Raw genomic sequence first — 25300 nt, forward strand, 5'->3', positions numbered from 1 at the left:
CAGCGCTGTACGCCTGATTGTTCTCTGTTTTGAATCGCCTGTGCTGATCAGAGCTTTTGCATGCCTATTCAAATAGCTGCCATCTGGAGAGGGGAGCAGATGAAACAACTTGAGTTACGCAGCTCTTAATCACGAAGGAAACAAATTGTGCAGAGACCAAACAAATTCCACTTCATTAAAACGCTATAGGATATGATGTTTCAGCTGCAGATAAACCCTTTCTCTTATGAAGTACTTGACCCAGAATCCACTGAAAACATCATGATCGGATGTAATTTTGAGGAGTATTAGAAATACATGTACTCCATGAACTGATTCTGCCAACAAGAAAAAAATCCAGGGTTTATAGCTGTCAGCGAAAAATGAACTCAAGGCCCCAGCTGCTCCCAGCACTGCTGATGATGGGACGCATGGATACATGACATGCATGCATAGCTCTCCGCCCCATTAGCTGCCCTTCATTAAGCCAACTATTTGACCAAGTCTGGAGGTAATTTCAGGACTTTCAATCAGAGTTAATCAGCCAGGGGCTCTGGCACTGCAATAGGACTTTACTCAACGTCCAAGATGGGATCATATTCAGAGTATTTTCCATCAATCTTGGTTATGATAGATGTTTCCTCTTTTATGGTGTCAAGACGGAATTGTTTTTTTTAGTCTTATAGTATTTTGGAGAAAATCAGCAACAATAAACAGCATATTTAATCTTAATTCTAAATTTAAACGAATAGTTTGACATTTTGGGAAATTAATTATTCACGCTTGAGTTAGATGAGAAGATTGATACCACTCTCATATGAAATATGAAGCTTCAGCCTGCATTCGATAAGCTGAGCTTTGCTTAATAACTTGAAATGGGGAAACAGCTAGCCTGGCTCTGTTCAAAGGTAACAGAAGACAAATTTGAAACATCTAAAGCTCAGTAATTAACACATTATATATCTTATTTGTTTGAACTGTACAAAAACCAGAGTGTAAAAACAAGAAGTTTTCTGGATCTAGGGTAGCTGTTTCCCCTGCTTCCAGTCTTTATGCTAAGCTAAGCTGCTGGCTGTAGCTTTATGTATATTAGGCGTATAGTTACTGTAAGAGAGTGATATTGATCTTTTCATTTAATTCTCCAATGCCAAGACCAATAAACATATTTTCCAAAACGTCAAACTGTTCCTTTAAAGCAAGTTTATGCACGTTCTATGGCTACTAGTGGCTTAAAGTAAGTGTGAGGAAGTGTGTGCTTTCTATATTTAATGCAACAACAGATGCATTCTTTATAAAGAATTTCTGCTTTTATTGTACAGTACAGTGGAGAGAAAAGGGAAATACTTAAATGCCACATAAACCAACATCCTCTTTTTTTTAATAAATAGCAACTGGTATCATTGAAAGCTCTGGTTGAAAATGAGCCAACATGGACGAGAAGCTCAGTAAAAATGTGAGGTTTGAACATCTACAGTTCAGTTACAACTGAGAAAGCTCATCTGATGACGAATACATTGTAATGCAGTTGAAAGATTTAAAACAGAAAAAATTGGACATTGAGTTGGGATTGTTTTGTTAGATCCTTGACTTTGTTTGAGCATGCTTGTTTAACCGTTTCAGTGGGGTTAAATTTAAATGCATTTTGAGACTTGTGGTACTCAGTTTTCAAATTTAGCAGCTTAAGGAGGGAGTGAGAACATAATTTGACCCAGACTGACATTAAAATAGAAAGTGTGACAGAACATGCTGGGAGAACATTGAGTGCATGGAGTGGTACAGTGAGTATGTAGAGCAAGTTCATCAGTACACTGTGTCTGTCACAATACAGTTTCTCCTTCTTAAGCAAGCATAGTAACTTTTCTTATCCTTCAAAGTGAGAAACTGGGACCCAGTATTTCTAACAGGATCATTGCACAGTCTTTGCGTCGGATACAATGATTCTACTGACAATCGCTCTGAAATGTTCATAAATAACACCATTGCAACACAAAGTACGTGCCTTGTTTTTCTGTGTATTTGCAGCCAGAGCTTGCTGAGGACGCACAACGCTTGCAGAGAGACCAGAGGCCGTTTCAGACTCAAAGCTGATTCAAAATGCCCCAACCATCCCCTTAATGTCAGGACATGAGGCGGGGGTTTACTCTGCCTCACTTATTCACGTGCACTCTGCACGTTTGACCCACATTGCCCGACAGTATGCCTGCTACTGTGTATATTAATAACCATGTGCACATCCTCTCCTCTGTGCTCCCGGACCAGGAGAAGGCTCATATTTCAGCTCATTGTGTGAAACTTAATGGCTAATGCTATTCTGTATTTTTCTTATTGCAAACAAATCTTGTGAAAAGACCAAAACTGTGAAGCCAAAGTTGGATTTTTCTTGTGCCTTACAGACCCATTGTTGTCTAAAACCGATTAAAAACACATCAGTGAGCCACACCGCTGCACATGTCTGTCCACCACTATGAACACACACACTGTAGTTTATTTAGACTCAATCCCACATTGTGCTGCTGTAAATACTCACTAGAGCACAAAATGCGTATTAATCCGTGGGTCAAAATAGTCCCTAACAAATACACTATTTACTGTTTGAGTAATTACAATGCCCAGCACTTTTACCCTTTAAAAAAAACAAAGAAAACATAGATTTCTGTTGAGCTTTATGGTTTAATCTAGAACTTGGAAGCAGCTTGACAAAAATATGTTTTTAAGTTCCGCAACACATTATGTAATAACACCGCATTATGTAATAACTTCACAAAATGTAGTACTATTTTCACTTCACACCCACCTTTTGCACACAACAGCATGTGATATAAAATACATTTCCCTATGTTTTGTAATAAACTATTACATATTGTAGTGGTTGTTACAAAATGTGTTAGTTGTGATGATGAATAGCCACATAAAAGTACAATAATTGTAATAATCTTACAAATACAGCCAAACTCAAGGACTTTATGTCAAATGCCGACCTGGAATTTTCTTTCAGCTCATTATTTTCTTTTTATGGGGCACCACTTCATTTAGGAAGCTCTAAAAGTCCACTGCATGATAGCTGTCCAGCACCAAGTGGCAGACAGACAATGCTATGAAGCATTTAGCAGCTGAAGAGCCAGATATTTCCCTAAGGGGCTGGTGGAGACCAAAAACAGAGCTAAAAGAGAGTGACTATTGGACCTAATTTGATCAGGTGACACAAACATGATTTAAAATGAATGCTAATGTTTTCCTTATCTCCTAAATTAGCAAAGAAGCAACTGTTTGATACATGTCAGTGTTTTGTTATACCTATTTCTGAGTCTTTACGATGTTGAGTATAAATGATTAAAAACTATTTTGTCATTTGTTTCTTCTCCCAAACTAAGTGTGTCAGCTTAATACAATACTCAAAGTAAATTTATTGGCTTTGAACTGTAAAGTGCAGCTGAGTGCACTAAATGTACCCCTCTGAGAATACCTGCCGTGCTTTACCTCTCTGTGGGTAGCCGGTAGAGTGGTTCACCTACAAACACCCAAAGGTCAACCAGCATGTACTGCTTTTGGGCGCACTCAGTCTGTCTCACACCAATTCCAGCATCCGTGCAGGTGCCATCACTTTTCCAGTTAACGTCACCCTCCTGTTTCTCCTCAGCCACTCTAGTCACGCTGAGAATACCGTGTGCTCGTGTCTCAGATGCTGAACTGTCATGTAGCATTAGCAACAGGCCTTTAGCTGACCATCCACCCTCAGTGACAGAGCTGTACTGTAAACACCTGCCGTCTCAGTGAGCTCGACTGGCCATGTTCTGCCTTTTGAACACGACAGGGAAAGCTTTCGAGAGAGACCAGCGTGCCTGGGGCTTATGTAACACCGAGATCTGGCCAAAGACAGCGCTGAGGGGCTTAATCTGCCCTGGCACCATGGGTGTGGAGGCTGTTCAAGAGCCCTGAGGGGACTGGAGACGCTCTTATTCCGCAGTTCTGGCTTTTCTGAATGTTGGAAAAATCATAGAGTTTAAATGCGGGGGCTGGTAAGGTGACAATAAGAGGATAATTACAGAGGTAGAAGTGGTGGGTTTGTGGTCAGGAAAGTGGAGTCTGAGGTGGAGGGAGTAGTTGCTGGGGGCTTTTAAGGAGCAGCCATCTCTGCTTTTAATGAGTAGAGGGCCTCATTCCTCTAAAGCAAGTGGTCAGAATTAGCGTCCTACACTGGGGATAAGTGAGGCTCCTGGCAGGCCTCCAACACATCACACCAGCCTTTCTTTTAATTCACTCCGAGAAAGACAGAGAAAGGGGAGATGGAGACAGCTTTGCCCAGCCAACCAGGCATGCTCCACAGCCAGGCCAAAGAAAATGCCCATTCACTCTCAAATTAGCCGTCTGCATGGCCACCTTCAAAGGAGGCCCCCTCTCTGCCTAATCTTCTCGGACTGTGTGCACACACTGACCGTCTGCTTCATGAAAGCCTGAGCGCAGGAAACCAGAGCCAGTGCAGCAGTTAATTGATGCATTATCAGCACAAGCATGGTCAGTTAATCTGATTACCTAACGGTGCAGTATCCTCCATCGAGATAAATATTAATGCTGAATGTTGTCATTTCAAGACTATTTTCAGGTAGTTGTGGTAGTGTGCAGAAAATACTGGCCAACAAATGTGGATGGAAGAGAGTTTTTGGAGATCTATTGAATGTTCCTCTCGTACTCTGCATGAAATGATTGCATATTTTAATTAAGCTCCCCAATTACAAAAGAACAACATTTGATAATGGGAGTCAAAGTGAGTGAACTATTCAATAAATGACAAAGCAATTCCCTTGGCACAGTGATACCCAGATTAGATGGCTGAGGGAGTCTTTGGCACCTCGCAGCTCCAGGCAATAATGACAAAAGAAGCTGAATTCCTGCAGAAAATAAACATGCAGAGCCAACATGGAACCATGCCAAAAATGTTAATATTCATATCAAGTGACATGTTCTGACTATAAATTTAAAGCTATTGTAACTGAACCTACAGGGAAACTAACATCTGTCTCTTGGAGATTAGTCAAGAGGGGCACATGTGTAGACCCTTACTGATTGCTTTGTTATTACAAGACATATGGAAATATAATTCATAATTAACTTGTCCTTAATTAGGAGAAGCATAAAAACCATATGCTCCATTCAGCTGACAGACAAACTCTTCAATACGAGTAACTCTGCAGCTTCTATGGAAATACAGTTCATAACTGCTGTCCATCAACACTGTCACTGAATCATCTACAGTATCAGACATTTTCTGTACTAAATAAGCTTTAACAATTGCAAACATAACAGCCAAAGCATTTTAAAGAGAGCAGTTTTATGTTATATGCTAGATTTCAAAGGTTTTATTAGTAAGCTTTGCTGTGGCATTCAAAGAAAGAACAATGCATGTGTTGTCAGGCCAGATGCTCCTTTCAAACCTCTGAACAGGAGCAACATCACAGCAGCACCAGGTGTGGATGCTGAACAAAACAGTCAGAGCTTTATAAACTCTGTTTTTTGGTAATAAATTGAAGGTTTGCCATAAATGTCAAGGAACCAGCTTACCTGGAAAGACAGCACCCATAATTCTTTGTGAACCATGTGTTTCTGGTCGATTCCACTGACTAGACAGGTAATAAAGGTGTAGGGGGGACCAACGTGATAAAGTGGCCTCCAGGGCGCCCTTCCAGTGGAGAAAACTTCATAAAGTGCCCTCTATATGGTGCCCTTTTAGTGGAGAAAACTTGATAAAGTGCCCTCTATGGTGCACTTTTAGTAGAGAAAACTTTTTTGTGTCTACACCGAACCAAACCGTAGCCATAACACTGTCACATCAAATAAATATTTATTGTTCGGCAGTGATTTGTAATGGATTTGGAAGACAATTAAGGTGAACAGGAAATGAATTACCCAAACTGTCAGCTGTAAACATCCATCATAGCTTACAGACCAATTTACTAAACTGTTGGCTTGTTTATAACCTCTCTGTTCCTCCGCCTGCTTGTGATTCTGGCCCTGTTGGAATTTGTTTTATCAGTGTTGTTGTGTTCCCAGATCTATGTAATTAACTTGGTGAGTATAGCGTTATCATAGCTGATAGGAGTGGCCAAGTCTATAAAAATAGGACCCAAGTAGTAACACACCAGAATGATCCTCTAAACTAGTTGTGAGTAGTATCACTCCACCACATGATAACGTTGATTAAATAAATATACATCAGTTTGAGGTTATAATCTGCTGGTTTTCATATCGTAACATCCTTTTCATTTACTACTGAGTCACTGTGCTCAGAGGCAGGTCAGGGAGCGCAGATGATATGTGGTTTTGTTTGTTCCTCTTCTGGGTTCCCAACACAGTGAGAGCAGCAGATCAAGGTAAAAAAGGCAGTGTGTTCAAGTTCAGGTATCAGCGGGTCATTCCCCCTGTTCTACCTACTTATCATTCATGCAGTTTGTTTTTATTAAACTGATTTCCTCCTTGCTGAGCATTGCTTTCATTTACATTCTTTTGCTCTTAGTGCTTTTGGGTGCAAGTGTTTTCTTGTTTCTGTGCAGCTGTAACAGACTTTTATCTGTTTTATTGTTTTTCTAACTACAAAAAACATTAAATGCACTAAGTAAAATGCCAAGATAAGAGCACAGCTGAATCACTCAGAAGAAACACGCGAGGTCCATGCATAAAGACATACAAGCAAAGGGAGAAAAACAAGGTACAGCATGTAAATCAAAATGTAAAGTGCACAAATGGGAATATCAAATAAGTATGAATCCCATAAGAGGGCACATGGGAAAACCTTACATCTGTATTTTCCTGGCTTCCTCTGCACTCGCCTAATGTATCATAATGGAAAGTACTGCAGTTTCACATTCAGGAAATGGACTCTCAAATAGATGGGAGCATTTCTGAGTGAAATGAGTTGCAGCGTCATTGACCAATTACTTTTCACCAATTAGCTCCATCCGGCATGTTTATGAATAAAATGAGCTCCACAGTGGACGCAGAGGGGAGGTCATTATCAGCCAACACAACATAATTGCAGATGGGCTGGCTGCTTTGGGCAATGATAGGCATCTTGAGCATGCACACCCAGGCTAAGCCAGGAGCAGAGAGCATGCGGGAACACAATGTCCCTGTGCTCGAGTGGCGAAGAGCAGACTCAGAGGTTTGATTTTTGGGAATCATTATCAACAGACACGCTGCAACCCACACAGTTATCAATTACTGTAACAACTCTTCTCAAATTCTGTAGGCCAGATAAGTGTGCATGGGACAATTTTCCTCCATTCCCATCGGGCCCGATTGCTGGAGCCCCACCAGCTTCACAAAGCCGCCCAGTTCAGTAAATCCAATTTCCTTGCAAATGGTGTTTAGCTCTTTGAAAATTAAGGAAAACTTAAGAAATGTGCCACATACACACAAAGTGAATAAGGCAACCAGTGTGTGTGTGTGTGTGTGTGTGTGTGTGTGTGTGTGTGTGTGTGTGTGTGTGTGTTTGTAAGGATTACGCTAATTTTGTTAGCTGCTGGTTTACAAGCAGAAAGTTTATATGCTGGGGAGTGTCAACAGAAATGTAATGCTCATGTCAATCATTCTTTGGCAACACTAGGGAAGCATTTCTCTTTTATTAATAAAGTCTTTTATAAATATGAAGTTATTTTCAAGTTGAAATATGCATTATCTGCTTTATTTCTTTATATTACTCTTTCTATTTTGTTGTATAGTTGTGTTAGCTATTTCACCTCCTGTTTAGTGTTTTTAATCGCCTGTTTTTAGCTGTCAGTGGGTCCACATCAGTCCAGACTGAAAGATCTCAACAACTGTTTAATTGATTGCCTTTAAATTTGATATGCACATTCATGGTTCCCAGATGATGAACTGTAATATCTTTGGTGAGTTTTAAGCAGTTTTAAGCATGGTGCTGGACTATGCTGTATGCTTACTCTTTACTTAAAAGTTTAAATGTGGTTGATTTAATGCTAACACAACAACAAGTGTGTACTAGACGTGGACTTATGGCATGTGGGACCAGAGGGTCAGTCAGAGTTCAACTCTGAAGATGACGAGCACACTATTCTTATCTCATTTTCTTGCCTATGTGGAAAAAAAAAAAAGTGACATTCACCATAACAGATTAAAAAAGCTCTCTGTGGGACTATGTATAGCCTTGTTTTACTCCTCTGGAGCAGAAAGGCTTGCCTGAGAGGGTTGAGGTTATTCAGGTATGACCTCGTTCTACATATTTAGAATACAGAGCAAAGAACCGGTTGTGCTGGAACAGGCTGGGTATCTAGGGTAGGCCTACTTTATCTTCATCACAACCCATTGTACTGTAGGCCTCCATGCTGTAATCCTTTTACAACTCAACTGCACCGGTTCAGTTTATTCATCTATTATTGGACACTGCTCAAATATTACAATGCGTCTAATTGGTCATAATTATGACATAATGTTGTTGTGTTATAAATACTTATGCCATTGCTGTCTCTATCATATTCACAGAAATTGTAGTATGTAGCGTTTATAGTGTTGTTATACTGTATTTATTACTCCATTATAACAGACTGTACTGGGCCCAGAGGGCAAAAGTGTGCTACTACTGGTGTTTGTAGGGTAATGGTGTGTATGTGCGTGTGTGTGTGTGTGTGTGTGTATGAGAGAAGAGAGAGAGAGAGAGAGAGAGAGAGAGCACTCCAGGTGCGTCAAGCTCCTCACAGACAGGACAAAACCGGAAGCTAGTATGTTGCCATTAAAAATAAAAGTATGCGATTTTGCCATTTCTGTGTATATATACAGTTTTTATGCCACTTTACTTGTGCATTAAAGGCAATTTTACATCCTCATATGTTGATTTATATTTTTTTTCTTCTCGGTGTAGCTTACATAACTGTTTAGGAGAGGTGCTGATTTAACTTTACAGTCATTTTGGAGTCTGTAGTTTGTGCTGTTGATTTGTATTGTGTTATAAGAGGTTTTTCTAACATTTTGTCTACTGCTTGATAAATGTAAATGAGAATCAGTAACACCTCTCCTTACAATGACAATATTAGCTACATGTCCTAAAACAACTAGGTGCATTATATATTTACCATTGACCTTTCATTTTCTGTTTTTATAATTATAATGATGATGTGGTTCCCAACTTGGGCAACAGAAGATAAATAAGATAGACTTTACTGGGGAAATTTACAAATCTGTAGGGTCACAACAAAAACACATTTTTTTCAGACTCTGCATGTTTGTACCTCCTCACGCTGCAAAAAACACTTCAAATTAAATGAACTGCTAATTAAATGAATTACTAATTGTCTGTGCTTGTGAGCTTTTGTATTTTTTCCAATCTCCTTTATGTGTCATATGGCCATGACATATAGGACACATTATTATGGCCACTGTGTTACTACTGTTTGTCCTTCTGTGCTTTTATCTGTGCTTTTGCACTTTTTGTTTGTGCTTATGTCCTTTTGTATTTTTTCTTTTAATGTTTCTGATATGCCATCAACCTTCTAAATGCTACACACTCGACCTTTAAGGACCTTGTGTTAATTAATGTGCATTGTCCCTTTTAAATAAATACACTTGTAACTTCAATGATCACAAGCCAAAACTGTTTCTAACCACTGGGCTGTGATAATATCTGCACCTGTAAACTATTTATTTATTTTTCCATTGTTGTAATTAGGTTTCTTTTTAAAACGTAAATACTATAATTTGTGCCTACTGCATATACTGTATATACTATCACATCCACCTACCTCATGTACATAAAAATAAACCTGCATGTAAATATTTATTTCAGCATCCTTTGCACTTGTTTCTACAATGTACAAATGTTATTGTTTTTTGTTTGTTTATATATGTATAACTGTACATAGTAGTTTATGTTTATTTATGTTTATTTTGTTAAGCTTGTGTTGCTTGCGTTGTGTTATGCTTAGTCTGTGTCTGTGCACATACCTGGCCAATAAAAGTGATTCTGGTATTTCTACCTGAGGAAATAAGTAGGCCAATCTTATTTTGAAAGCGACAACCGGATGTAGCCGTCGCTCCTCTCGCCAGCTTTACCCGTGGTCTCTAAACACCGCCTGTCCAGCTCCCCGCACAACAACAACAAGCGCGCTTTCCGCTGCAAGAAGGGAAGCAAGAGAGACACGGAACATTTGTCACTGTCAACAGACAGCCCGCTAAAGTTACGAGTTTCAGGATAAGACGGTTTAAATAAATAAAACAGGACAAAGAACCCGTCGCATTCAGATTTCCCTCAGCAGACTTTGGAGAACAGAGCAGCTGTCCCCGGACTGTCCACTGCACCGTGCACGGTGAGTTACCGGAGTCTCACTGTAGCTGTTTAAAGTTAAAACAATGATACAAAGAGGGAAGTAAAAGGGGTTTTGTCGGTGTTGTCGTTTGTAGGACTACATGTGTGTCTTTCTGTCCTTTGTAAGTTTATGGACACTTTAATTTAACGTGTGAACATCCACTTTGATTGGCACTCCCCTCTGCACAGGTGTGTGAAAGGTTGCTGCTGTTCCTTCAAGCTAAAAGCACACGCTGTATGAAAGGGAGAGGAAATGAAGTGTATTTTTCTTCTTTGGTCAAATCTATGTAAAAAACGCCTCCTGAAGTGGTCCTCTCTCTAATAAAACGCAGTCTTTTCTTTATCAACGTGTGCATCAGCCATGGCAGGTCGACTGGGTTTAGACATAACAAAGTGGCCCCCTTTACAGTAAATACATCCAGACTCATTTCCTGCTCAGACCTCAGCTTCAGTCCAGATCATAAATCAACAATTTCCTTATCGTGCACCCAAAACAAATCGTATTGCTTTTGTCTTATCTGCTTAGAAATGTGGACATTGTTATCCAAGTCTGTTTTAACCTTTGTCCCTTTGCAGCCACAGGTAAAGGCTAAAATGCTACTGATTTATTATTTATGACAGTTTGTTCAGTGTTTGTGAGCTTTTTCTTCTCTTTCGTTAAAGCTGGAAACCACAAAGAAAAATCCATAAACTTGTAAGCATCATTTGGGACTTTAAATCTAGGTCTGTACAATGAATGGGGTGCTGAGTTTGTAGGAGCTAAAAATGCCAAATACAGACCAGAAGTATGGACCAGAATATTGGGTTTAAGTGTTCACTGGTGGACCACTTTTCTAGCATTTAGTAGGCAGGCAACCCCCCCCCCACCAAGTGACATATTTTATGGATATTTCATATTATATTCAATGCAATAACAATAACAGTACAGAACAACTGATAAATTGTAAAATCAAACCAAATTGTGACCACAATAAGTGCAGGAAGTTTGTGTAAAACAAGTGATTTGAATTAATTTTGAGCAGATTATTAAATATTGCACAAGAGAGGAATTTTCATGATATTTTAGGGAACTTTTTATACAATTCTCTTGTCTGTATTATGTATTTTTCTTCTATTTTTAACAGTCTTAACTACTTAATAGGCCTCTTTTTATTAGACAAATTCTCTGATTTATTTTATCGTATGCATGGACATTTCAGTTGTTTTAACTGCATACTTTTCTAATGCAGGCTGAGGCTGTTTAGATAGAAAATAGCAGGTGTTCTCAGTCTTCAAAGTTTAGATCTTAAATAATAATCTAAACTTCACAGAAATGAACAAAATACAGGCCATACTTTGTATATTTTTAGGTTTTCTTACACCCCTTTAAATCAAGAAGGCCTTGCAACCTCCTGTGACGCTTTGGTGACCCCTAGTGGGGGTCCCGACCCCCAGGTTGGGAACCGCTGGTGTACACCATTCATTGTCTCTGGGGGACAGTGGCACATTTCACATCCCAGTGACAACACAAAACAGCCCACTGTCTATTTTCCAGCTTGTATGTATGAGAAAGTGGTTCACGAGTATTGGCTGACCTGCCTCGGGGCACAGCAATAACATATGTGAATTCTTAACATGAATGGTATTCCCTCTCGGATGCTGTCTACAGCCACTTACAGCCCGACACAGAGGCACTGTTCATGCTGTTGTTACGTCGCCAGGCTCACTGTGGGACCAGAACCTCACAGTTTCTGTTTTTACTAGGATACACAAGACTATAATAAAGTGTTTTGCACACAAAAAGTTAGCTTGTTAGCTTGTTGCTGAATTGGATTTCTGTTAAGAAGGGATTTATGGTGCATATATGTGCACAGCAGCTCTGCGGTGTGTTTATACTAAAAGAATTCCCAAGTGTGCTCATTTAAGTAATGAGGTTTAAAAAAAGCACAGAGTCTATTTTTGTGCGCAGCTGCCTCATCTGTAAACAAAGGCCAAATACTTGGAACAAGATGATAACATGACAAAGAAGAGCAAATAAACTGAAGAGCAGCTCTCCCAGCCCTGAACTCCCAACCCTGCATGATATTATATTCAAATTTCTTCAGCCTAAAACACACGGGGAAGGTCAAGTGCTTACCTCAGCAAGCCTCGACAGTGGGGGGGCCCACAGTTGATTTGCATTGATAATTTCTCAAGTGATTTTATAAGCACATGGCAAGCTTCCCTCGGAGGAACTGCTCTGTCAGCATATCAGGGTGTTAGCATCCGCGTAGAGACTCCCAATGTGACCATGCTTCGTCTTCGACATGACAGGCATTTTATGACTCTGCATGTTCAGGGTTCGGGTTGGAGAGTGTTATCTAATCTGAATCTCCTTTTATTCATTGGACATAGTATGCCAAACTACTAGATGTATTAATAGAGAACTTTAGACAGTAGTCTTAAGAACTAAAATTTGGTCTAATCTGAAAGGTTTCCAGATTTAGGTTAGGTTAGGTCATCTGATCACAGGTGATCAAGCAAAAATTTGATCAATCGTTCAACACCAGTTTAAGATTCTGGACTTATTTTTAAGTAAGGAAAGTTATAATGAACTTAGTATTTAAGAACTACAACTCAAATATTGACTGTAAAAAAGAGTGAGGAGATAAATTGTTCAACACGAGATTTAAGTATTTAAGTATAATTCAGATTTCTTATAAATGAGGTCTTATTGTCTGTAGTTTAGGGAATGGAATTAATGGGATTATTTTAGCAGCACTGATGTTGATGGCGCAAGAAACACGAGCGATCACCCGACAGCTTTTAAACACCTCGAGATTAACTACAATTATTTGGAAGAGAAAACAAACGTGAGGCTAAAACTATGACCCAAACTTTCCGTTGTAGACATCCATCACGGCATAAAGACTAACTTCCTGCTTCAGTTTTGACCCACTGGATCTACCGTAGTCGTGCACACGCACACTTTTCTCTTTGCTATGAGAGATTATCGGTCATTTCAGGTACACTCACTTGCTTGTTTTTCTTGTCCCCTTGGACTTCATCGTCGCTGTGTTGCTGTGTTCCCAAATCTTTGCAGTTACATTGTTGAGTGTAATGTTATAGCTGATTACCAAACCTATGAAAATAAGCCAAGTTGTAACAAATTGTAACAAATATCAATGTCAAACTCTCCTCCATCTTTTACCATCGGTGTCTTGCTCACTTCCTCTTTAACATATTGTCCCTTTGTTTGTGTTTCTTCATCAGCGTTTTAACCTGTTGTAGGCTTTGTAGAAAAATACATGGCTTCTAATTCATGGTGGCAAAACATATACATACTCTTCTTGGCTCGAGGATTTAAGCCATTATTATCAAAAGGTTCTGTAGCAGCGTCTCACCTTTTTTACGTGATAATTACTGTAAGGGGTTGTCAAAGTAAGGCCCACTTCTTGCAGAGCAGGTCTACGGACAGCCTTGAGGCCCACTACGGTGTGTTTGGTTAAGTACACCTGAGTGTGTGCAGACGTTATGTGTTTGTCCTCACGTGTGCATGTGGATGATCATGCTTTTACAATGAGCTATTTGTAGGAACACACCTTGCTGGTTTCTAGTTTGACTTTGTGGAATTAGGAAGGCGGGGGAGGGGGGGAGTATTTATTAGTCTAAAAGGCTGTGTTTCATCAAAGATAATGTGTTTTCTGTGAGCGATACCTCGCTGTCGTGCTGCTTTGACTATTCCCCTTGAGGCGTTTGAACTGAAGGTCAAGTCCCTCCATTCTTTGTATCAGGCTACACAAACCGTCTCCTCGAAGAACAAACGCAACAGAAACTTTAGAAGACGAGACAACAATGGGAACACAGTGGGAGGTGTTTTGCTGTCAGACAACATGAGGACTGTGTTGTTTTTTAGTTCTCCTGAGGGCCCAACATGTCCAATGAAATGCTGATTTAGTATGTTGTGGGTTTTGTTGTTTATGCCGCGTCCCATTGTGTTGACTTTACTCTCCTGTCGCTGGTTGATTGCTGTAATTATTGATGTTGCGCAGTTTCCCACACAGCACACACTATTTAAAAACCCAGTCTGAAATAATGATTCTGGGACACGGAGCGGCTTTTCAAACAATGAGCCGTGACGCAGGATAGGCTACATACTCATGTCTGTTTAGTCTCTACGTGACTAAAAGAAGGAATACATCGTGAGTTATAGGCTTAACATTTCTTATGTGGCTCCTGGAATGATGTCATTAATGTCTTCAAATTAGGTTCTGCTGAATAAAGACTTGTTGATTTGTGTCCGTTTGGGGGATTTGGCGGTGTATTTGGCAGATTGCTGGTTGTTGCGGATCCACTGTAGCGTCACAACACACTGTATAAAATGTATGCAACATGCTGAATCCACAACACATGCGGCGTGTTGACAAAACAGAGTGAGCGCAGTTGGCCTTCGCCGTCAGGCCTCCTTTTCTCCCCGTTAGAGCGTGGTTTAAACAGATTTTCATCTGATTCCTTTGAACCCGTGTGGAACACCAGATTTACTGCGACAGCGCGATTCAGATCAGATCTGATTAAGTTTTCAGTCACAGAAATTTGTTTTTGTAAACACTCTTTGACCCTGTTCTGCTGGGTACATGCATCTGTAAATAACATGAGGGCGATTCGTGTTCTAGTCTTCTTACAATGTTAACACAAATTTGTGACTCAAATCTATTTTTCTGTCTGATTCACCTGCCTACATTAAATCATAAACTTTCATTTTTGTTGTCCTAAAACCCAGCTTTTAACCAGGACAGGTTAAGAAAGGTGGTATAAATAAACTGTATTTTTTTACAAGTTAGGGGTGGATAATAGGGCCACTGAGGAACAATCTTGAACTGTGTTGTATTTCTTTACACTGAGAAATGAGTTCTTAAGTTTGTGTGACTGTGGCTGTAATGCAGCCCTACAGACCACAAAACAAAAAACATGAGTTACCCTGCCAAGTTTTCTTGTAAACAAACAGTAATATTTATATTCAGTGTTTCTCACCAAAGCACAATGTGACCCTAAGGCCTAAACGCTATACACTTTGTTTCCCATGAAACATTTTCAAAGCTGGTTTATATTTGTTTATATATATATCTTCGACACTCTTACCTGGCATATTGCATCACCACCACCAATATCTGATTGACATATTTTATGGCCCATTCCAACTGTTTCCTGATAGTTCTGTGTAACAAACCACCTGCTGCATTCAGGTTAAGGTTTTGGTGTTTTGAGCACAGTTGGACTGCACACGAGAGGCAGGGACCGACATTTCAGACACCCAGGATCCCTGAGCTTGGGAACAGGTCGGGACGTCTTTGTTTCCTCCTTTTGTCTGTGTAATCTGGAGCCGAGTGTCTGTCCTGACCAGGCAGGTTATGTCTGGGATTATGAATATTTGAAGAAGAGTATTTAGAGGATTTAGCAACAGATGTATGACATACACACAGGCCTCCCACTCAGCGCTCTCTGCTGAAACCTCATGTGATTTTGCTCCGTCCCAATTTTCGGCTGCAGAGCAGAGCAGCCATTAATCTGTAGACATCTTTTACCTCCCAAATCGCCATATTTTGTCACCTCCGTTCCTGGCGCTTTGATTAATGGCCCCATCTCAATGCAAATGGACCATGGTACCAAAACAACCACCATCCATATTTTAAAACTTTAAACTTCCTAATGCCAGTCCACAGTCTTGTGCTTCTTCTAAAACTTTTGCCAAAGGTCACCCTTAGAGAGCTCATGGGAAACCTGTTTGAATTTAAATGAAAGTCCAGTGAAACCTTCTCTGCCACGTGACTAGTACAACAAATACTGTCACACTGTTCTCCATCTCAGTGAATAAACAAGTACATTCTCTGTTAGTATCGCAATGCATTCATGTTGACGACATTAGCTAATTTAAGTGATTTTAGTCCCCCCTGATTCAGTGTGTCCTAATCTCCTCTGTGTAGAATACAGTCACATTTAGCTACGAATAATAGTCAGTTTCTGCAACATTACTTTGAGCAGTCTCATCCACGTCCTCTGTCCTAACTGATTTTGGCTCATAGAATCAGATTACTCCACTGCTTTTAGAAAAGTTAAGACGGAAAGTGAAAATGACGAGCCAATGCTGTTTTTCATTCCACAAACCGTACAGTGTTCATCCCTTGAATACTGATGATTGTGAAATGATGGAAGTGCCCTCCTCCCTGTTAATTTCTAATATGCTGTGTAGAGAAATAGAAACTGGTCCTCTCCTTTTGTCTCTTTACTCAATCACTGCTCCACTACTATAACCACATTAACTTTTATTTTTTTTAATCCGTCCCGTCCGTGTGGCCTTTTTCTTCCTCAGAGCTGACCCACGTCGCTCCATCTGTTCCTGCAGCCACTTTGAGAATGAGTCCCAAGGAACCGCTGCAGCGCTGATTAGATTTACAGTTTTGTAAACAGCCCTGATAAGATGCCAGAATGGCTGGACTTTGCTGCCTTCAGAGCAAAGTCACCGTCATCGACATCACTTAGTGACTGGGGGGAAAAGTGTCCTTGGAGGGGAAAACACTTCTTATCCAGGCTAACTTGAGAGGGGAATCGGAAGTCACTGAATTACTTCTACTGCATCAGTTCTGGTGGAAACTCTGCTGAGCAGTTTAGCGGCATGCTTTTTAGCCATGCTAGCAGTTAGGCTCTAGGATTGGTCCGTTGGTGAGTCAGTCGGCTGGTAGGCCCAGCTCTTTGGTTGAGACTGAAACATCTCAACAACTATTAGATGGACTGATTTCACTTTCCCCTCTTCATCTAGTGTCTCAACAGCTCTGGGATGAATTGCCATCAAATTGACTCATCCTCTAGTGCTGCCCTCAAGTCTAAATTTTAGTTTAAAAAACGTCCCACTTTCCAGTTGGCTTATGACCAAATATCCCTATCAGCCTCAGGTTTACTTTGTGTTTAGTGCCAAATGTTAGCATGGTGAACATGGTAAACGTTATACACCGATGTGCCCCAGTACACCCTTCAGAAATCAGAATGACAAAATACTTCTCTGATTGATGGGAAGAGAAGCTCAGTGTAACTGCGCGGATTACATGGCTCCAGATCCCAGAGCTAGTCAAGAGAATGTGGGCACAATTTTGTTGTGTTTGGCCTTGATCCCAAGTCTTGGGCTTACACCAAGAAGCAAGTTGTGTGACAGGAGAATATTTTCCACTCGTGTTGCATCATCTGTTGTCACTTGTGGATTATTACGTGTCTTAAAAAATGCACGAAAAACAACGTGCCCTTTTCCCCGCGAGCAGCTGTGATTGCAGTGGTAGTTAGTGTGATCATGACATTCACAGCTGCTGCAGGGAGGCCCATATGTGCCGCTGTACAGTACAGGCCTGGAGTCTCTCTCACTCCTACTTCTCCTCTTTTTGTTTTTTATTTCATCTTTCATTCCCTGTTGCTCTCACGCTCTTTTTCCTCCTCTCTCACTACCACCCCTTTTTCCCACTCACGTACTCTTCAGCTGTGTCAGCTGCCTGGCATCCTGCTGTAATCCATCTCACACCTCCTGATTGTGGTGTAGCCCACAGCCCTTCTCACAGACGGTGGTCAGCAGCATCAGAAAACACAGAGACAGAAAACAGACTAACAGGTTAACAATTTGAGATAGAGTTGTGTGTCAGATTAAAAAAGAAACAACACATCCCTGTATTCTGTCCATCCGCAGCAAGTATTGCTAAAAAGAAGTCGGATGGTGTAAGAAACATGAGCTGTCAGTCAATCATACAGATTTTAAACAAAACCCCAGTTTAGCCATCCTATTTGTAAGTGAAAACTGCAGTAAAAGGTAAAATTATTGTCCAAAATGTCCTGAAATATCCAGTTTACAGACCAAATTCTTGCTTCCACTTTAACTCACAGTACTTGTTGTTGAGGTGTTCAGTACATGTGCAAACTAATCTTTAACACATGATATTCAGACTGAACTGACTGAATCATCATTATCACTGACTGAATCAGCAGCAGTGGTGCATTACTTACTGTTTTACAGTCAGTGATGACAAATCTTTTGAACTGTCACCTCCAACTTGCTGTAGTCATGCATACACAGTTTTCCTGTGAATTGCAATGTGAGATTTTTACTGACATTTTGCTTGGGTAAATATTAAAGTGATTTGCATAATGTGGCTAAACTGTTTGTTCACAGCCTGTCTGATCTTTCACTAGTCATGTTTCTGCCTGGAGTTAGTTCGAACTACGTCTTAGCGTTGTCTTTCCAGATCTCAGTTCAGATCTATTTGTGATAGATTGTTTCAGTCGCCTTTTCCCTCATTCCCTCCTTTCTTTCACTCTCACCCGACAAGGTCATATTGCTCTTTTATTTCCCCGACAGGTTATCAAAAATGCCCAAACACCAAACGTGGCTTTTTCATTTCAATTTGAAACTTATGACCGAGGGTAATATTTCATCCTGTGTCCTTTGTTGTTTCTGAAGTTTAGAGCTGGGAAATCTGTCTTGAATGCCATTTGTGATCACCAGAAATGTTCCTAAAATTTGCTATAACTGTTCTGTCTCCATCCGATTCCCTTTTTCGTCTTCGTTTAGTTTTCTTGCAGTTAGAGGTGTCGTGTGTAAGTGGGACGAGAACCCTCCCCGAGGTTGGTTGTTTGGGTATTTTTAAATACATTTCTCCTCTCTCTCTGTGATTTCTGACCTGATTATCTCCTGCCGAGAGGCCAAGAGATGGACGACACACAAAACGTTCTCTATTAACCACACATACTGATGTGCATGAAAACATGATATCTCAGACGGGCAAGACACACGGTCCTGTATGGAGGTTTTTAAGTGGCGAGACTGACCATGTGGTGGGAGGCAGGCCAACTGCGAGGTGAAGAGGTGGCAGGGGAGAACGAGGGTGTGGATCAGAAGCTACGTGGGTGGTGGGATGCACGGTTGGGCAGTAGCTGCGTCACAGCGTTGCATAAGGGCTTACGCAAGCAGAGGGGAAGTAGATCTGTAGTCATTAGCGTGGAGAGGCATCAGTCCTGCCCGGGCACTCACATGTCGACTAATCAAACAAACAGTTCATCCATCCACGCTCAACAGAACAGTCGAGGCTATCATTAACTTTTTATTTTTCATTATGCATTGATTTATTTGATATCAACAGATACACATGTAAGCCATTATTACATTCCCCTTGCAGGCTTCCTCATATCCATAAATGCCAGAACATAAAATAAGCAATATACTGTAGATCATATTTAGCTTACACAACCTAGGTGAGTGCAGTTTATGCTGCCTTTTGTTTTTTCTTAATCCATCAGTCAATCAATCAATCAATCTTTATTTGTTGCGCACCTTTCATACAGTTTAGTGCAGTTTAAAGTGCTTCACTGACAATTGACAAGCCGATAATGAGACAGACTTGAATAAAAAACTACTAAATTACTAAACTAATAAAATACATTAAATTAGATTTTACTATAATTAAAACTAGACGATATAGATTAAGAACGCAAGCAAAAATAACAAACAAAATCAATAATAAAAGCAATAAAATAACTGAATCAAATAAGGTAAATAATGTCTAAAAGCCAGGCTGATGAAGTAGGTTTGATACAGACTTCAGCCACTTAAACCTAAAATCTATAATTTGCACCAACAATTTACTGAATGACAGCAGATGGATTCTGCTCTGTTATCATGGAGATCACATATATTTCTACAGTGTTTGTAGCACTGATGGTTTGGATACATTACTATACAGCCAATAATGTGGTGATATGGTCTTATCATGTTAGATAAAAATATCTGAATAATTCAAGCAGGCTTTAGTTAAAAACTGGCAAAATTAGTTATTGTTAGGTTTTTTGGTTTTACACAGATAGAGTATGGTCTCATGTAATGTTCAGTTCAAAGTGTGTTCAGATAGGAACACAGGTTATTGCTTAGAAGATCAGTTGTGATATATATTGGAAAATATCCATATTAGCATAAACCAACCAAAATTAAAGCCAGCCGTACTATCAACTCCTATCTAATTACTCCAACAATCGAGTTAGAAAAATGTTAGTTGCAGGCTTCCGATACATTAAATCGTACATGTTGCACTGCGGTTCAGTTCAATGCTAAGAATTTTCAATGATATTTAACATTTGTTCCAAAAAAATACCTCCTCCTCACTGACAGCTGCACTCCTGGTCCTCAGCCCCTCACTACTCACGGAGCTGTAGAAGTGGACGCCGTTTTCTCTCTATAGGTTTATAAAATGTGGGGGGGATGTTTGAGGTTTGGCATGGATGATCCTAAATGAGGATGTCTGAGAAAATACAGAAATTTGGTGCTGTTTAAGATGGAATGTGATGCTTTCCATGTGGGCCATCTTCTCGCTGTCCAAACAAGGCAGACATGCCAGTTTTCCCAGTGGATTCACTTCCCCCTGCCCACTTTATGCCTTTAAATAAACAGCTGTATGATGTCAGTATTTTAGAACAAACTTCCAGTCTTCTCTATTTCTCTACACTTTCAAGCTGTTATTATATTCTTGACCACAAGAGCAAGCAAGCACAGACATGTTTTTGGTTGTTCCTAATAGCCTTGTGGACATTTCTAGCATTGTCTCCGATGTCCAGATTTCAACATGTCTGTCTGCATGGTGCCCCTTAAGGCTACATCACTTCCTTATTTTCTGAATGGCCTTTGTTCAGGGTGCGTTGGTTCCACCATCTCTTGTGGGGTTGGTTAGCTTGTCTGAAATCTTTGGCACATGGCTGAACATTATAATAATAAACCTAAGTGCTGTGGGGTGGCAGTGTTTGGATAGGGAAGAAGTGGGCCGCCACCCTATCCCTTAATAGTCCACTGGCCCTGTGTGTGTTCACAAGCTTTTGTGTGTGTGTGTGTGTGTCTGTGTGTGTGTGTGTGTGTGTGTGTGTGTGCCTGAAAGCCTGCAAACACTGGACCTCATTTATCCTCATTTCTTCTTCTCTATTTCATTGCCCTTCCCAATAGGTATCTAAATTTATTTCCTGCACCACATCCTTTTTAATGTAACCTCCCGACCACTGCACGCTGCAGCTGTAAACTCGCTGCATGCCGTGATACCAAAGATGCACAACTGCACAAGCTAATATTGTGTTATGAATGTAATGAGGCTATAAATCTCCAGCAGTTTAGTTTGATGTGTTTACGAGGTCCTGGTGTCTTAAGTAAAGACCATAAAGTTCTGCATGGGGTTGCCTGCCATGATTATTTGAACTGTTGGTCAGAATGTTCATGATTAACTGTTTAATAGTTAAACCAGCTATAAGCAATGTTTTAATAATGGATCACATGTTCATGAGCATCGTTTCCAGCTAAAAAGTTGTCTGTCTGCCTTTCAACAAAGTTAGCTGGTGAACACAGTGAAGCGCGTATCGGCTTAAAAGCTACACTTGTCTACACTGGACCTTCATCAGTTAATGGACACAAACACAGCTCCAAATGAATGCTAATGTTGCGCCATGTTTGCTGCCCCCAAGTGGGCAGAAATGTGTAAAAAAAAATGTCAAAAACAATTACAAATGCTCAAAACAGATATTTTAGAATCTGTAACTAACTTTTGGAATTTTTACATGTTGTTTCTGTGTCTACAATCTGGTCACAATAAGAATCTCTGTAATATGTCATGCATTATTTGTTATACTTGGTAATTAAAGTAATCCTTCTTTTTAATTATAGTAAATAGTATTGTTGCAATAGATTCAGATGATTTTGTCTAAACAGGCTCAATCGTACATTTCTCTATGGGATACTGAATCATGCCGCTCGTTTTTCTTTTTTTTTTTCTTCAGTCAGATGGGAGATCAATTGGCCCTCCTGCCTACAGATTAAACCTAAATCTTTTCTCTCATCTGTCATTTGTCTAGCAGCAGTGTCAGATTGTAGAAGATATTAACTTTCTTGGAATGTGCTCTGAACACTATCCAAGACACCCACAAACACTCAGATATATAGATCAACTGAAAGAACAGACTTATGCATAAAATCTATACTTCTTTTATTACCTACTTTATTGTTATATGTTCAGCGCCGTGGGAACAATAAAAATCCTTCGTGTTGTGGCTTTGTAGGTGGATGCAGATTTGATTTGGTAAATAGAGATGAAGACAGGGATAATGTATTGATTCTCACGTTTTTCACAGATTGAGTTGTTGTTTTAGCTACTGTATTAGCCCAGATATTAGAGATATCATTTAGTCCCTGGTTTGTTTCTGTAGTTGATGTTGGGAGACTGTTTTTAAAACATAATTTCCATTTAGAAAAATACAAAATACATACACACAATGTATAGCTACTTGAGGATTAAAAGATCGATCAGGTATGTCTCTGATTGGTAATTGATAAATGTATTGCTTGCACCCACCTCTATTGTAAAGAAGCACTTAATGTGGACCTTCCTAACACTTGAAATGACATTCGGTTACCTGTTCAATCAATCACCATTTCAAACAGAAGGGCCTCTATTCACTGCAGGTGCATTATCTGCTTTGAACTGTCATGGAAACAATTCATGTCTACTTCAAAGGAACTTTCTGAGAAGGGTTTAACTTGTACGAATTCTTTTAAGTCGGCTCTTTCCCCCCCAAATAAAATGTCTTTTACTTTCTGGTGGAGAAGAACAAGAGGAATCTTTACTCCTCCACTTTATTGATTGTTGATTGATTTGTGGGTCAGTTAACATGTCATATCGAGGTTTGGTGGTAATGAAGGCTGTCTTTGAAGGTGCCCTGTTCAGCGGATGAATAATGTAATGAAATGGTAATCCCAATGCCGCCCTCTACTCTCTTTCCATTCAGCGCACATAGTCCTCTTTCTCTACCTCTGCCTCTGCTGTTTGGTCTTCCTTTAATGAGGATTATCCCCTTCACTGTGGAAAAGCAGGTGAGGGTAGCGGCCCGCTTAAGTAAACACCTGTTTATGATCTGTGGGTTGATTGTCTGCCTTTAAAACAAACAGCTATTAAGGTATTACTCTAGTATATACTATGGCTTGGCACTATCACAGTGCAACATTTAAAAGCCGTCTTAAAGCCATCTGGATTGAGTTACATTACAATGTGGGAAGCCACAGTGTCCTCGGCACTTCCATCTGTCTGTAACATGCTAATACAGTATGTTTGGCACAGATGGAAGAGCTGCAAGTTTGTTTAGCTTTAAGTAAAGCCTGTACAGTTGCAGTAACCCTGCAGGCAGTTGGTAACATTAATTTTAGCAAACATCCTGCTGATAAAACAGGATACGCATTAACCAGTTAGCTGCTTCTCTCACTCTCAGTTTCAGCTCCTACCACAGTTAACAGTTAAAGATTCTGGTCTGTTGGTTGCTCTGTTAAACATCTGGTTAGATGTCACAGGTTGTCAGTTTATAGACGTTCATAGCAAATTGAGATACCAATCCATTTAGGCCAATAAGAGATTCATAATGTAACATTTATTTGACTGCACAGTCCTACTAACAACATTGTACCTGTCTGTCTCTGAAAACTGTGAATAATTCATGCTTACCTGGAAATATAATCTCTGGAAGCACAACTGGCAATTAGTCCAATGCTTCGGTTCTGCAAATATTTATGAAATTCAGTTACACTTGAACATGAGAAGGGACACCTTGAAAAATTGGCCCAGAAGGGAGAGACTGAAACTCGCAGAAGTTGTTTTCCAGCACCATATGTTGCCATTATTTTCTTCTTCTATTAGTGTCGGTGGTCCGTTCTACCTGACATGATATTTGTTTGCTGAAAATATGATAGTGCCAAATGTAATCTAATGTAATATTATTCAATTTTATAACCTTTCACGGCAGCAGGACTGTGAATAGCCAGTCTGAAATAATGTCTGTCTGCTCGACTCACCTCTGCCACTTTTCATGGTCCTTTCTCATGCTTTTCTACTTAAATATTGCTTCACCACTAATACACCAGTTTAATGAACTGCAGATGGATGCTCTCATCTTGTGCGTCTCACCTTTTTGTCTTTTTAGATGTGAAGGCAGAATTTGATCCGAAATCTGTTTGTTTTATTAACATTTTTCTTATTTCCTTTGTGTAACACAGGTCATTTTTCACTTGAAAACTGTATTTGTCTTTAGTTTAAACCTCACATGACCATAGAAAATGACAAAAACTTGCTGTGAAAACCCACAGACCTTTGCGGTGAGCCACAAACATGTAAAAGAATCAACAGATTTGACTATACTTAGGGGATAGTTGTTTTGTGAACTACAGTATGGGCTTGGTCTTCACTCTTGTTGACATGGAAAATCCCCTCCGTCTCAACCTTCCTCCATGTAAAGCTTTTTTGCCGTCAGATGACTCAGATTTTCCTCTTTTTCGCTGACTTCTATAAACACACTTGTCACATTTCAGGTTTTCCAACTCTCTGCAGTGGTAGTAGTCTCACTGCTTCGCTTCTGCTGACTTAACAACATGTATTTTTTTTGCTTTTTATCCCCGCAGTCTGATGGAACAGAGAGACGAAGAGAGAATGAAGATCCACTCACCAGTGTGAGTTCCTGGGATGCTTGACCGACCTGTACCCCATGCTTTTCTAAGGCCTCCAGAAGCTAAAGACAGGGTGTCATTGACAGGTAAGTGGAGCCCTTTGGACGAAATGTGGTTTAAATTTGAACAAACTTTGAACTTTTTGGCTGACGTGAAACAGTTTGGTTTTATGCAAACATTTTCCAACTACTTCGCTCACAGAGTTGCTTCTTTTAAATTGTGTTAATTCCCTGACATCTGAAACCATTTCTGGTTGAGACTTTATTGATGTTAAAGAATTGGCTGCAGCTTGCCGCACACATAACATTGTGCATCCTAATATGTGTGCATGTTAACACATTCCTGCTGTGCGGGAGTTAGAAACAGATCTTAATCACGGATAGGGTTTTGCTGTAATTCCAGAGCTGGAGGCGTAACCCTAATCTCTTTGGCACATTATACAGTAAATCAGAGTGTGGGTAAGTTGGGTCCCTGCCAACTCAATACAGCCATCCCATTTCTGTGGATTTATGACT

The 25300-nt window shown here is 40.0% G+C and overlaps 1 protein-coding gene across 1 annotated transcript in view; it reads left to right on the forward strand.

Annotated features, from left to right (window-relative positions):
• The first annotated feature begins 10025 nt into the window (after nucleotides 1–10025).
• Nucleotides 10026–25300, forward strand: part of LOC127373216 (leucine zipper putative tumor suppressor 2 homolog) — a 32823-nt gene continuing 17548 nt past the window's right edge. Inside the window, exons 1-2 of the mRNA XM_051417466.1 lie at nucleotides 10026–10286; nucleotides 24741–24871. The gene's annotated coding sequence lies outside the window, so the exon portion shown is untranslated. The remainder of the gene's footprint in view (nucleotides 10287–24740; nucleotides 24872–25300) is intronic.

The sequence above is a fragment of the Dicentrarchus labrax genome, unplaced genomic scaffold (genome assembly GCF_905237075.1).
Source record: "Dicentrarchus labrax unplaced genomic scaffold, dlabrax2021, whole genome shotgun sequence".
NCBI classification, from domain to species: Eukaryota; Metazoa; Chordata; class Actinopteri; family Moronidae; genus Dicentrarchus; species Dicentrarchus labrax.